The 15,322-nt window shown below is 37.4% G+C and overlaps 1 non-coding gene across 1 annotated transcript; it reads right to left on the bottom strand.

The window, feature by feature from the left end:
• Positions 1–9,900: 9,900 nt before the first annotated feature.
• LOC141698942 (small nucleolar RNA R71) lies at positions 9,901–10,007 on the bottom strand. The gene has a single exon (XR_012565438.1). It is a non-coding gene; the product is annotated as a small nucleolar RNA R71 (small nucleolar RNA).
• Positions 10,008–15,322: the final 5,315 nt, after the last annotated feature.

Genomic DNA, 15,322 nt, shown 5'->3' with positions numbered 1-15,322 from the left:
GCAATCAATTTCAAACAATTACTCTGAACACAGAAATTCCCAATTTCCAATTAAGAATATTCAACCTATAAACCCTAATTTCAATTTTCCAAAATCAAACATCAATTTATATATGTTATTGGACTCCAAATTAGTCATATAATATACCACAATGACCAGGAAGAAAAGATCTACATGATTATGCCATCAGATCACACAAACAACATCAAGAACAAAAATTCATATTTTAATTACCAAATAATTCGAATTTAAATAATTAAATAAGAAAATCATCTAGATTTATGCACTGAATTGGAAAATTTATTATGAAAGAACTTTTCGAGAGCTTCGTTTTAATATATTGCACGCCCAAATCTGAGTTCGATAACGCCTTCGTTTGTGCGATTGATTTTCAAGAACGCAGTGTTTTATTACAGTTTTCTCTGTATTTTACTGGATTTTACTGTCTGATTATGATTATATGAATAAAATGAAATAAGAAAAGGGCTATTTATATTTATGGAATATTGGTTCGTGTTGGATCGTATTGGATCGATAAATGCTAAGTAACTGCAAAAACGAGTATTGGATCGATAAATTAGTTACTTAGCCACTAAGTAACTGCAAAAACGATCTGATTTAATTACCGTATTGGATAATTATCCAAACCGGGCTCTTTATAAAACACTTTATACAAAAATAATGTAATATTATCTCGTCTTACGAAAATACGGGTTTTGTTGATTTATCGAAATGATTATTGTATCGAAAATTTTGCGCCGGGACGCGTACGGGTCAAACCGTAATCCGGATTGAAAAAGTCAGAACACGGAAAACGTCCGTAATAATCAGATTAGGTTAGAAAAGAGTTTTCGGAAGAGTTTTGAGTTATAAAAACTCAAAACCGGTTGAAGTAAGACGATTCCAGGTTTTATAAAATAGTTTTGTAATTATTCAGAAAATAATTATTAAATCTATAAATCGTTGTAAAATTATATAATACTCCAAAAATTTCCAGAAAAATATCACAATTATCTATATTTTATTCTGGACATAGTAAAATTAACATACTCATATCTTATCACATATAAAGATGTAAATATAAATATCAATCATCAGATAATTCACCAAAATTCACATAATTATCATATAATAATCATTTATTGATCAAAATAATTACACGCGATATCCCAGATATTACAGGACATCTACTAGAGAACTTAGAGAGATATCGACAAGCCAATTGAAGACATGGGGATTGGAGATATTGACAAGTCATTTCTTCACTAGAGAACTCTAGAGATATCGACAAGTCAAATTTCACTAGAGATCTCTGAGATTTCGACAAGTCAAAATGTCACTAGAGATCTCAGAGATATCGACAAGTCAAAGTGAAAACCTGAAGCTAAGAGATCTCGACAAGCCAAATTCTCTTATAGAGAACTCAGAGAGCTCTACAAGTCAAATTTATTATGGAGTATTAGAGATCTCGATAAGTCAATATACTTATCGAGATGTCAAGATCTCTATATGCCTAACTGGAGATCTCGAGGTAAAATCTCAAAGTACAAATTGTAGACCAGTTCAATATCGAAGATCTACAATCAACAAACAATCCAACCAGCTGGATTGACAAGTCTACAAAAAGCAGCTTGAAGGATGTGCAAGATCAATGGTGAAGATTAATTGACAAAGGAATATCAAAGTAAACACAGGGTGCAAAGATATGCTAAGCCAGAAATTGAAGTTATACTTTTCCTAAAAAGGAAATGATTAGTGACAGTCTACTAAAGTAAATAGCATATCTTATTATACACTGTGTAAACCAGTAGTTAACTAACATATAAAGTTAACACCGGCCCTTTGTTAGAAGTAAGAATTCAGATAGAAAATCTTGTAATTCTCTCATTAAGAAGGTAAGCTCTTTATCAACAAAGAGCCTAGAAATTTTGTAACAATAAATTCTTAATTTTAATATAAAATTAAGTGAGTTTTGAAAGATTTGTGTTCTTTATTATTGCATGTTTAATTTCTGCAGTAACACATTTCACTACAAGATTTGATTTACTTTGTTGAACCATAAAGAATTCAAGAAAAGCACAAAACACCTAAAACACATTCACCCCCTGTGTGTAATTCATTACCTAACAAGAATTTCCTTGCATTTGCTGGACATTCTAATTTTAAGGTGTATCAAATGGATGTGAAATGTGCATTCCTTAACGGTGAATTGGAAGAAGAAGTATTTGTGCAAAAGCCACTGACTTAAAAGATCCAGAATTTCCAAACTTTGTCTACAAACTTTTAAAGGCACTCTATGGATTGAAGCAAGCACCTATTGGGAAATGATCTAAATCCTGATGACTTGTCAAATCCTGATGATAAGTCAAATCCTGACATTGAGTCAAATCTTGATGATAATTATGATCCTGATCTAGAGTTAATTCTTAAAGATGCATATGTTGAGGGGGAGCATCATCAAGACAATCACAACTCTAATGAATCAAATCCTGATAATACTGATGAATCAGGAAATACCGGATCAACTGGAAATTCTTCTAGTACAATAAATGATAGCTCATTAGGAGGAGATCATTCAACTAAGAATCAAGATCAATTTGGTGAACAGTCCACAAATAGAAGTTCTTCTCAATCAGGAAATGATAACATTGATACAGGGGGAGTTTCATATGAAAATGATGCATCCCATTCATTGGGACATCAGGAAATGGGACTGAACTTCCAAAAGCTGTTAAATGGATAAAAGATCATACACACATGATCTTATCATTGGAGATCCTGGAACTGGTTTTCAAACAAGGAGTGCAACTGAACATGAATGCCTCTGTCATAAATTTTTTTTGAAGGAAGAACCATAAAAAGTAGAGGATGCACTCAAAGATACTAATTGGATTCAAGCTATTCAAGAAGAATTGAATGAGTTTGAAAGGAATGAAGTATGGAAACTGGTTCCAAGGCCAAAAAACAAATCAGTAGTTGACACTAAATGGGTTTTAGAAACAAAATAGATTCAAATGGCACTATAATCAGGAACAAAGCTAGACTTGTTGCAAAAGGATATTCAGAACAAGAGGGCATTGACTATGATGAAATATTTGCTCATGTGGCAAGACTGGAAGCTATCAGGATTTTCTTCGCAAATGCTGCACACAAGAAATTCAATGTCTTTCAGATGGATGTCAAGAGTGATTTTCTGAATGGAGAGTTAGAAGAAGAGGTGTATGTTGAGCAACCGCCTGGTTTCATTGATCCAAAATTTCCAGACCAAGTGTAGAGACTTAACAAAGCTTTATATGGACTCCAACAAGCTCCAAGGGTCTAGTATGAATCACTTTCCAAATTCCTAATTGAAAGTGGTTTCAAAAGAGGTACTATTGACAAAACCCTGTTTTACATAAATAAAGGTAGTGATCTTCTTTTGGTGCAAATTTATGTTGATGACATTATTTTTGGGTCTACTAACAACAATTTGTGCAAGAAATTTTCTGATCTTATGAAGTCAAGGTACCAAATGAGTATGATGAGAGAGTTGAGTTACTTTCTTGGACTACAAGTTACATAAAATAATGAAGGAATTTTTATTAATCAGTCTAAGTACACAAAGAATCTATTGACTCGATTCAATATGCAGGAAAGTCCAACTGCTACAACTCTAATGGCCACTTCTACGAATTTAGATCCCGACCAAGGTAAAGAAATTGATGTCACTACCTATAGAGGTATAATTGGTTCATTACTCTATCTAACTGCTAGTAGACCAGATATTATGTATGCAACCTGTTTGTGTGTAAGATTTTAGGCCAAGCCTAGAGAACATCATCTGGTTGCTGTGAAAAGACTTCTGCGATATTTAAAGAGGACTCAATCTCTTGGTTTATGATATATAAGAGAATTAGATTTCAGTCTAGTTGGCTATTCTGAAACAGATTTTACATAATGCAAAATTGACAGGAAGAGTGACTGTCACAATTAAATATCATTATCTACATCTACAGCTGAAGCTAAATATATTGCAACTGGCATTTGCTGTGCTCAGATTCTTTGGATGAGAAATCAACTATTGGACTATGGATTGTCTTACTCAAAAATATCTATCTACTGTGACAATCAAAGTGCAATTGCTATGACAAGTAATCCAGTGCAACACTCACTCACAAAATATATCAGTATCTAATATCATTTTATCAGGGAGCATGTCATGGAAGGAACAATTGAGCTTCACTTTGTTCAAACTGATCAACAAGTAGTTGATATCTTCACCAAACCATTGCCAGAAGCAACCTTTTGAAAGTTAATAAATGAGTTTGGAATGATCAGCTATGAAAAAATGATTTGTCAGATCGTGACTATACCAGTCAAATCCTGACACATCAAATCCTGACACACTAAAGTTAATTCCTTACGTTGTATGTCAAATCCTGACGTGTCAAATCCGGACAAGGTATGTCAATTCCTGATGTATCAAAACCTGATGATTTAATCAAATCCTGATAAGTCAAATACTGACTGTGAGTATTTTATGATTTTGTTTAATTTTTTTCTTGATTATTACTTGATTTAATTAAGTACACTTGAGAACAATGTTTGTGTATAATTATAGTGTCTTTTGTAATTTGGATTAATGTGAAAGATTAATTGCTAGTTATTAGGCGCAGTAACACATATAGGCTCCTTAGAAGTCGTGCATCATTAACTAGAATTACACATTATCTATTCCACTAATAATGTCATCCAATTAAAACATGCCATGAGTATTATTGTCTTAATGTCTTTTACTGATACTATCAGTACCTGATAAACTACTAATATTCATTATACACACGATATACAAAAATTGCTCATCTTCTTCTTCTCTCACTCTCTCTCTCTCTCTGCAAATTTTCAAACTCAAGTTTTTTCACAAAATCCTAATTTTTCAAATAGCCACCATTGATTCTGTCTCCACTTTCACTGCCACTAAGTATGTGTTTAAACACAAGACTTTTCCTGCTACAAACTTTAAAGCCCCTTTGCATGAAACTAATATTCCTAATGATTTTAAGATGATTCATGACTTTTTAGTTCACAGTGATATTGGGTATGCTCTTACTGCTCCATCTAGAGTCTGGTTTAAACAAGTCATGCAGATTTAGGAGAATTCAACTGTTGATGCTAAGAAAGGGGTGATTTCATTCACTAATGATAGTAAGGAATATGAGATCAATGCCACTGTAATTGGGGAAGCTTTGAAATTGACTGCATTGAATGGAAGGACTCGTGTTGTGACTCCTACTGCTACCTTATTCGAATGGGTCAGAAAAATTGGCCATAGTACCGAGTTTAGTAAAGCAAGGGAGCTATTCAAAACCAAGCTCAGAAAGGAATGGAACTTTTAAGTTGACTTTATTAGCAGAGCATTTCTCAATAAGGTATCTAACTTTGATGCTCTACCTTTGTCTTTATTACATTTACGGTATTGTTTGTTGAAAGGTTATGCACTTGACTATGGAAAAAAAAATTCTCCAATTCCTGATAGCTAGGATTAGTGATAAGGATGGTGGTATTGGTTATACCAGATTTTTACAATTGATTTTTACTTATCTATTACCTGATGTGAGTTTTAAGAAAGATGAACTGCTAATGATTTTTCAAATCAATTTCAAGTCTCTAATTGATTTAGCTAAAAGGAAAGACAGATTTAGAAGGAGTACTAATTTACTAAGAGAAATGTGGGTATTTTTGTTTGACAAAATGCCTCACAAATATTCTAATTCATACAATTTGGAACAGGGCACATCCAACCCTGTTCCTGACCCAATTCTTTCATTTTCACCTACCAAATCTAAACACCATAGCTAAGACTGATGTGTCTGAAAGACAAATGTTGGTTCACCTTCACCTAAATCATTGAAAAATAAGGTGGAGAAAGGAAGAAGAGTGTGCCAACAACTGGACCTAAGAAAAGAAAGAAGCAAACAACTTGTACTAAATTGATTGATGAGCCATCAGATACTGACAGTGATGGACCAATTGTTTTTAAGTTGCATGTTAGACCGTAGAGGTTACTAGTGCTACTACAGAGGAAGGAAAAGCTGACACTGTAGCTGCTAGCCCAGTGTCAAAGAAAAGAAGACTATTTAAAGCAGCTGATAGAGATCAAGCTAAACCACAGAAAGATAAACTGGAAGTTCTAGTAAAAGTTGCTCTTGATTGGGAAACTGCAAATATTTACAGCACTTCATCAGTTCCTAACCAAACTCAATCAATTCCTGATGAAGTCATCACAGTTTCTGATCAGTCAATTCCTAACTCCTCACTAGCAAAATTTATTAAAGTTTCTTATGAAAGGGTGAGGGAATTAGTTGAGGAAGTTGGACTCGATACTTCGGCTAAGTGAAAAGCTGAGGACACCACAGTGTATGTTAGAAAATAGTCCAAGCTGCAGTCTCCACAGAAGGGGTACAGTACACAAGAACCATCTTCTCAATATGAAGATGCAACTGTTAATGCCCCAGCTACACAAGAACCACCTGCTCAAAGTGTGGGTTCAAGCACTAAAAATCAACAGACTATTCCCGACATTGCTCAAGGAAGTCATGTTTCTGTGGATGTTGATATTCAAAATACAGTATAATAAATAGAAGCTCATCAGGAGCATATTGCTAAACTGGATGCTGTCATTAAGATCCTATCTTTGAGGGAAGCCCACAAGAACCTTCAGTTCAAAGGATTAAAAAAGCTTCTCCATCTCTAGTCCCACAAGAACCAACAACTCAAAGTACTGTTGCAGACTTAGCATCAAATCCTGACATGGGATCAATCCCTGACAAGCAGTCAGTTCCTGATATAAGGTCAATTCCTGGTAAAACTGTTCCTAATTCTGAATTTCCTAAAGTACTAGTTACTGCTAAGGATAGCACTGGAGATATTTTGGTCACCCCTCTATCTGTCATACCAATGGCCTGCAATACTGAAGGTACAATTCTTTGTGCATCTACTTTATCTGCTAGCATGATTATAAATAGATCTATTAATAGGATACCTCTATTTATATGACTACAGACTACTCTTCTTTGCCTCCTCTTATTTCTTCATTTCCTAGTAAGTTAAGCCTTTCTAGTGAGTTTGTGAGAAAAAATGAAGAGAAAATTTGAAATATTGAGAGGTAGTCTCCTGAACTGGCAAAAGGAGGGGTAGATAAGAGTGATAAAAGTGAGCTAAATATTACTATTACAAGTAATATATGTGTGAGAAGTGATGAGATCACTTTAAAAAAAGAGATAGATTTAGGTGTTCTTGGTTCTCTTCTTTCAGGTTCATCACAGGAAACTGGGCCATCTAAGTCGAAGTCTGATTTAAAGCTTAAAGGCAAAGTTGCTGACTATGTTCCTGATGTTCCTGAACAGTTTTCTAATGAATCTGATGCTAATTTTTATGATGCTGCACTTAAATCTGCAATAGAAGCCTCTAAATTCTCTAATTTTGGGTCATCAACTAGTCATGCACCTGCTCTTGATGCTCACAGAAATCATGAATGGAATCATTAATGGAGGTTACGAAGTGAAAATATTTTTTTGGAAGCTGCACAACCCCTAGCTAATCATGCTATTAATTTGGTCTTCAATCCTGACATTAAGACTTCTATTAAGGCTACTACAGTACTAGTCAAAGGGTAGCATTCTTCTATCTCAACACTCAAACAAGACAATTCTGATCTTAAAGAAGAACTTGTTGACCTTTCTGTGACTATTAAAGGTATAAACAAGTGCAATGGCCTAGTCAAGAGGATGTTCGGCACGAGAGCTAAACATGAGCAGATGACAGAAAAACTGACAGCTCTTGAAGTTGGTTAGATGCTACTGTTAAGTGGCATTTATATCCACTTATAACGCTTCATAATTGCTCGAATTGGTTTTTTGTACTCAAGTCATTTGTGTATTTGATGTGTTTTGTAGTGTTTTTGCATTTCAGGGCATAACCATAAGAAGAGCTGGGAATTACATGTTAAATGCTTGAAAGAGTGTAAGGATAAAGCCTTGATCAAGTGTGCAAAGAAACCAACACAAGAAGTTAAAGAAATAAGAGAATGGTAGATATTCCAGAAGCTTAGCGCGCCAACCTTGTGTTAGCGCGCCCGCGCTGTTTTAGCGCCCTCCCGCGCCGGTTGGGAAGAAGTACAGCGCGCCCACGCTGGGATAGCGCGCGGCCGCGCCGGGTCAAAGTCCTGGAATGCTGATTTGATTAGAAGGCTAATTCTTTGGACTCCTAATCAGATGTGGTGCTATATAATGACTTTTTAAAGACATTTTTCATAACGAGCTTAAGGAGAAGGCGGAGAGAAGACCGAGGAGCATAAATACAACGAAGGCGAAGAGGATCTAGATTATTCTTGTGATTCTTTGTTTAAGTTGTAATCTTGGATGCTATTTTTCTTGTTTGTTGGACCTATTACTCCTGTTAACATACCTTGTTTATTATTCAGTTTATAAAGACTTAGTTTATTATACCATGCTTTCATTGGAGCCCACGGTGATGATGAGTTCGGTTATGAACTAATCGTTATTATGGGGTTCTAACGGATTTATTTATGGATTTCAATAGTTAATTGTTTCGATATCTTAGTGTGCGGTGATTAGATGATATCCTAGTGTTGGTTGTGCATATTCGTCTTATGTGCATCGCAAACATATAAGATAGCGTGTTAATCTCTCATGAAGCGACAATGAAATTAGATATTTAGAACTTGCCATGCTAGCATAGGTTCATGTACTTATATGCATGATTCATAGGTAAATTTAACCATTTTACATGCCCTATGTAATCACGATAGATAACTTGTGCAGTAAACCTTTATATTTTCAAATTCTATAGACATATAGGGTCTCAACATACTTGGTGTTTATTTAGCTTCTATCTCTTTTATGGATGTCTGGTAGTAGGGTATTCGTGCAATGAAAGTTGGCGTTTACTAGTTTCGTGTTATCTAATTAGTTGTCATCACCATTACATGCTAAGATTAAAGAACAATGACTTTGATTGAAGTATTTAATGAAGTTAGAATCCCATGTTTGTCTCACATAGTAAATCAACCCCTTTAATCTCTTAGTTAATTGCATGTTAGTTAATATCATAGTTATAAACAAACCAAATTGTTATTCGTCTTAGCATTGAACAATAGCCATATCATTGTTGCATAAGTGCATAAATTTTAAGTTAACCAAAAAAGTCTCTTTGGGAACGAACTAGAAAGAATTCTATATTACTTGAGAATGCGTATACTTATGTCAGTATTAGCGCGTGATTTTGTCCTAACAAGTTTTTGGCTCCACTACCGGGGACTCGGTGTTAATTTTTATATTATGTGTTTGTCATCAGTGGTCGTTAAAGTTCACTGACTCGGATATTTTACTTACTTGAGTACTTCTTATTTTTCAGGTACACTAGAGTGTGTTTATGCAAACGTGTTCTTGATCTCGTAAGAGAACACTGGATCAAGCGGAGGAAGAGTTTGAATTAGAAGTTGAGAAAGTTGAGGAAGAAGCACTCAATGCAATGGGAGATCAAGCAGCGAATCCGAAGGCTTTGATGGACTATTCTCAGCCTAAGATCAATGATATTCAGTTTAGCATTATCAGACCAGCCATCTCGGCTAACACCTTTGAGATCAAGTCGAGCATGATTCAGTTTGGGGGTTCTCCTATAGAAGATCCCAACATGCACATCAGGGATTTCATCGAGATCCGCGACACTTTCAAGTTCAATGGAGTGTCTGAAGATGCTATTAAGTTGAGGCTTTTCCCATTCTCTATGAGGGATAAAACTAAGTGCTGGTTACATTCTCTACCAGCAGGTTCTATCACCAAATGGGAGGATCTTGCTCAAAAGTTTCTCACTAAATTCTTCCCTCTGGCGAAGACAGCTGCAATCAGGAATGCTCTTACTCAGTTTACGCAGCAATCAGGAGAATCTTTGTGTGAGGCTTAGGATCACTATAAAGAGATTATTAGGAAGTGTTCTCACCTTGGCATGCCTGATTGGATGATCATCAATTATTTCTATAATGGTTTGGGCGCACAATCTAGACCCATGCTCGATGCATCGTCGGGTGGAGCCTTATGGGCTAAGAGCTACGATGAAGCTTATGAGTTGATTGAGCTAATGGCTGCTAATGAATACCGGAATCTAACTCAGAGAATGTCACAAGGCAAGGTAGCAGGGGTTCTGAAAGTGGATACAGCTACTGCTATAACTGCTCAACTTCTAGCTTTGATGATGAAAGTTGATTCTTTTGCTAATTATGGAGTTAGTCAGATCACAAGTGTTTGTGAGCTTTGTGCAGGTGCACATGAAACTGAGCATTGTGCTATTTCTAGTGAATCAGCTCAGTCTGTAAGCATCTTTCAGAGGTCGCATCAACCAGCTCCAGCCACTTATCATCCCAACAACCGCAATCATCCTAACTTCAGCTGGAGCAACAATCAGGATACGGTGCAACAGCCTTATCAGCCATATGCAGCAAAACAATATACCCTCCCAGTTTTCAACAACCGCAATATGCACCAAGGCAACATCTCCAACTTCAGAAGCTACCACAATCTAATGAAAAATCTGAATTGGAGGAGTTGAGGCTCATATTCAAGAGCCAAGCGGTTTCTATCAAGACTCTGGTGAATCAAATTGGACAAATTGCCAATGCCTTGTTAAATCGTCAACCTGGAACACTCTCTAGTGACACAGAAGTTCCAGGAAAGAGGGAAGCAAAAGAAAAGTTAAGGCAATTACGTTGAGGTCTGGCAAGGTTGCGAATCCCGAAAAATCTCAAGTTCCAGAATCTGAAGTTGAGGCTGAAGAAGATGTGCAGAAGGAAGCAGAGGTGAAACCAAGGAAGAAAGCTGTTGTCAACACTCCTCCTGAGGGTAATACAGGGGAAATACAAGTCTATCCTCCACCTCCTTTTCCTAAAAGGCTGCAGAAACAAAAGCTGAATAAGCAATTTGCTAAGTTCTTGGAAGTTTTCAAGAAACTTCATATCAACATACCTATCACTGAAGCTCTTGAACAAATGCCAAGCTATGCGAAGTTCATGAAAGGTATTTTCTCTTTGAAAGTGAAGATCGATGACTTAGAGACCGTTCCTCTCATGGAGGAATGCAGCGCTGTGCTGTAACAGAAATTGCCTCTGAAGCTTAAGGATCCTAGAAGCTTCACTATTCCTTGCACCATCGGAAAAGTGTCATTCGCCAAGTGCTTATGTGACTTGGGAGCTAGCATCAATCTGATGCCTTTTCTATCTTCAAGAAATTGAATTTACCTGATCCAAAGCCTACATATATGTCCTTGTAGTTGGTCGATCGCTCTATTACATATCCACGAGGCATTGTGGAGGATGTATTGGTCAAAGTGGATGAACTCATCTTTTCTGCTGAATTTTTTATTCTCGATTTCGAGGATGATAAGAAGATTCCCATAATCTTGGGAAGACCTTCTTGGCTACAGGCCAAACCTTGATTGGTGTGCAGAAAGGTGAGCTCACTATGCGAGTTCAGGATCAGGATGTGACCTTCAATGTTTTTAATACCTTGTAATTCTCTAATGATGAAGAGGAATGCTTTAAGGTGCAATTGGTCGAATATGTGGTTACTTTAGAATTAGATCAAATGCTAAAGTTTGATGCCTTAGAGAAAGCCTTAATAAGGGATTCAGATAGTGAAGATGAAGAAAGTGTGAGCAGTTACAATATTTGAATGCTTCTCCTTGGAAGCGAAGAATGGAAATGCCTTTTGAATCTAGGATTGGCAAAGCTGAAAAATTCTCCAAAGTGCCTCAAGCCATCTGTTGAGGAAGCTCTCACACTTGAGCTTAAACCATTGCATGAACATTTGAGGTATGCGTTTTTAGGTAATGCATCTACTTTGCTTGTTATCATTGCATCTGACCTTTCAGGTAGTGACAAGGAAAAGCACTTGAGAATTCTTAGAGAGTTTATATCGGCAATTGGATGGACTATAGCAGATATCAAGGGATTCAGCCTTTCTTATTGCATGTACAAAATTCTGCTAGAGGAAGGAAGCAAGCCTACTGTTGAGCAGCACAGAAGGCTAAATCCGATCATGAAAGAGTCTGAAGAAGGAAATTCTCAAGTGGCTAGAAGTAGGGATCATCTATCCCATTTTTGACGGTTCTTGGGTAAGCCCAGTTCAGTGTGTGCCGAAGAAAGGAGATATCACCGTGGTTGCTCAAGAAGATCAAGAAAAGTCTACCTTCACTTGTCCTTTTGGTACTTTTGCCTTCAAAAGAGTTTCTTTTGGGCTATGTGGTGCACCAGCCACATTTCAGAGATGCATGATGGCTATCTTCTCTGATATGATTGGGAATAATGTAGAAGTGTTCATGGATGTCTTCTCTGTCTTTGGAACTTCTTATGATAAATGCTTGCATAATTTTGGTTTAGTGCTGAAGAGGTGCGTTGAGACCAATTTGGTTCTCAATTGGGAGAAATGTCACTTCATGATGCGACAGGGCATCATTCTTGGGCATAAAGTCTCTAGTAAGGGTCTTTAGGTGGACAAAGCCAAGGTAGGGGTCATTGAAAACCTTCCCCTACCAATTTCTATTAAGGGAATTCGCAGCTTTCTTGGTGATGCGGGTTTCTATCGGCGTTTCATTAAGGACTTCTCTAAAATTTCGAAGCCGTTGTGCAATTTACTAGAGAAAGATATCCCTTTCAAGTTCGATGACGAGTGCCTAGCTGCTTTTGAGAGCTTAAAGAAGAGTTTGATCACGACACCTGTCATAACTACACCTGATTGGAATGAACCTTTTGAAATGATGTGTGATGCAAGTGATTATGCAGTTCAAGCAGTTTTTGGGCAAAGGAAGAACAATATATTTCATGTGGTCTACTATGCTAGTAAGAACCTCAATGGTGCTCAACTGAACTATAGTACTATTGAGAAAGAGCTATTGGACATTGTCTCTGGTTTTGAGAAGTTTCAATCTTATTTGCTTGGGATGAAGGTGATAGTTTTCACTGATCACACCGCTATTTTCTATCTCGTCTCGAAGAAGGACTCGAAGCCTAGATTGATTTGATGGGTTCTTTTACTTCAGGAGTTTGAGTTAGAGATCAAGGATAGAAAAGGTACTGAGAATCAAGTCGCTGATCATCTCTCTCGTTTAGAAGATCCAGGTACAGCTTCACAGGACAAGTCTTTGATAAATGAGTCTTTTCTTGATAAGCAGTTGTTTGGGGTGCAAGAAGAAGAACCGTGGTTCGCAGAAATTGTGAACTACCTTGTGAGCAATGTTATGCTTCCAGACTTGACTTATGCTCAAAGGAAGAAGTTTCTGCATGAGGTAAAGTGGTACATGTGGGATGAGCTATTTTGGTTTGGCAAGGAGCTAACCAAATCATCAGAAGATGTATTCCGCACAGCGAAACGGGGGGAATCTTGCGAGATTGTCATTCGACTGTTTATGGAGGCCACTATGGTGGAGAAAAGACAGCAGCTTGTATCCTTCAAGCAGGATTCTTTTGGCCTATATTATTTAATGATGTGCATCAGTTCGTTTTGAAGTGTGATCGATGCCAGCGTGTTGGTAATATGTCCAAGAGGGATGCGATGCCTCTAATGTGCTTCTCGAGGTTGAGGTCTTCGATGTTTGGGGAATTGACTTTATGGGGCCATTTATCTCATCTTGTAATAATCAGTATATCTTGTTGGCAGTTGATTATGTCTCGTAATGGGGGGAAGTCAAGGCTTTGCCGACGAATGATGTGAAGGTAGTGCTTAATTTCCTTCAGAAGCAAATATTCACAAGATTTGGGACTCCAAGAGTCATAATGAGTGACGAGGGAACGCATTTCTGCAATCGTAAGTTCACTGCTATGATGCAGAGATATAATGTGAATCATCACATTGATACAGCCTACCATCGTCGGACTAATTGTCAAGCTGAGGTCTCTAACAGAGAGATCAAGCGTATTCTAGAGAAGGTTGTATGTCCATTGAGGAAGGATTGGTCTTTGAAGCTGGATGAAGCTGTTTGGGCATATCGAACAGCGTACAAGACTCCTCTAGGAATGTCACCATTTTAATTAGTTTAAGGTAAGGGTGTCATTTGCCTGTGGAGCTAGAGCACAAAGCATATTGGGCTTTAAAGAAATTGAACCTTGATATCGATGTAGCTGGAAAGAAAAGGATGCTTCAATTAAATGAACTAGATGAGTTTTGACTTCAAGCATATAAGAACAAGAAAATGTATAAAAAGGAAGTCAAGAGGTGGCACGATAGGGGTCTAGTGCTCAAATCATTTGTGTCGGGGCAATAAGTTCTTTTGTTCAACTCTCGTCTCCATTTTTTTCCTCGAAAGTTGAAGTCAAGATGGTCAGGGCCGTTTGTTGTCAAAACTGTGTTTCTACATGGAGCAGTGAAGATTTTTGAGAATGATCCGGGTCAAGCATTCAAGGTAAGCGGACAGCGTTTGAAGCATTTAGTGCCGTTTTGTTGGCAACTTGATCTCGGAAATCTACGTCAAGCTAACAACATAAACCAAGCGCTTCTTGGGAGGCAACCCAAGCTTGTCGTACATTAGTAGATAGAAGGAAGAAGAAAACAAGAAGAAAATTAAAAAAAAAAATCAGTGTCAACTACAGTAGAACGACGTGTCCGCGCTGAGAAGCGGGGCGGCCGCGCTGAAAACTCCAGTAGCTGCGCGCGCCCGCGCTGGCATGCGGGGCGGCCGGGCTAGAATTCCAGAAACATGGCACGCTCGTGCTACCAGGCGGGGCGGCCGCGCTGACCTCCTGTACAAAAAAAATAGAAAAAGGAAAATTCAAAACAAAAACACAACTCCAGCCGAATTTCCATCTTCCACTTCCCTTAATTCCTTCTCCAATTCAATTTTTACACCCCATTACCCCCACTAATTCCATATTCTTAACCCACTTCTATTCTAATTCTAATACTCAATATCTATATATACATACACTTATACACAATCATCTCTATCACTTTTCAATTCTCAAACCTAAATCTCTCTTATACACTTTTCTTTTCTCAACTTATTAATATTCAATGGCACCCAAGAGACAAATAACTCAAACTAGTAGCAGCACCACCGATTCTTCGAGTGTTGGGGGCACGAGGCCCAGGTTTGCTACACCAGAGTCTGAAGCGGAGTATGCGAGGCTGTTGACGAAGCCGATAATGAAGGAGAGGGGTTTTCTGCCATTGGGTAAGGATGGTAAGTTGCTTGAGATCATTTTGGAGAGGGGTTTTCTGCCATTGGGTAAGGATGGTAAGTTGCTTGAGATCATTTTGGAGAGGGGTTGGTTTTCTTT

Source organism: Apium graveolens, chromosome 11 (genome assembly GCF_009905375.1).
Source record: "Apium graveolens cultivar Ventura chromosome 11, ASM990537v1, whole genome shotgun sequence".
Taxonomy (NCBI): domain Eukaryota; kingdom Viridiplantae; phylum Streptophyta; class Magnoliopsida; order Apiales; family Apiaceae; genus Apium; species Apium graveolens.
The sequence above is the reverse complement of the archived record's forward strand: the minus strand, read 5'-3'. Positions and strand labels throughout refer to the sequence as shown.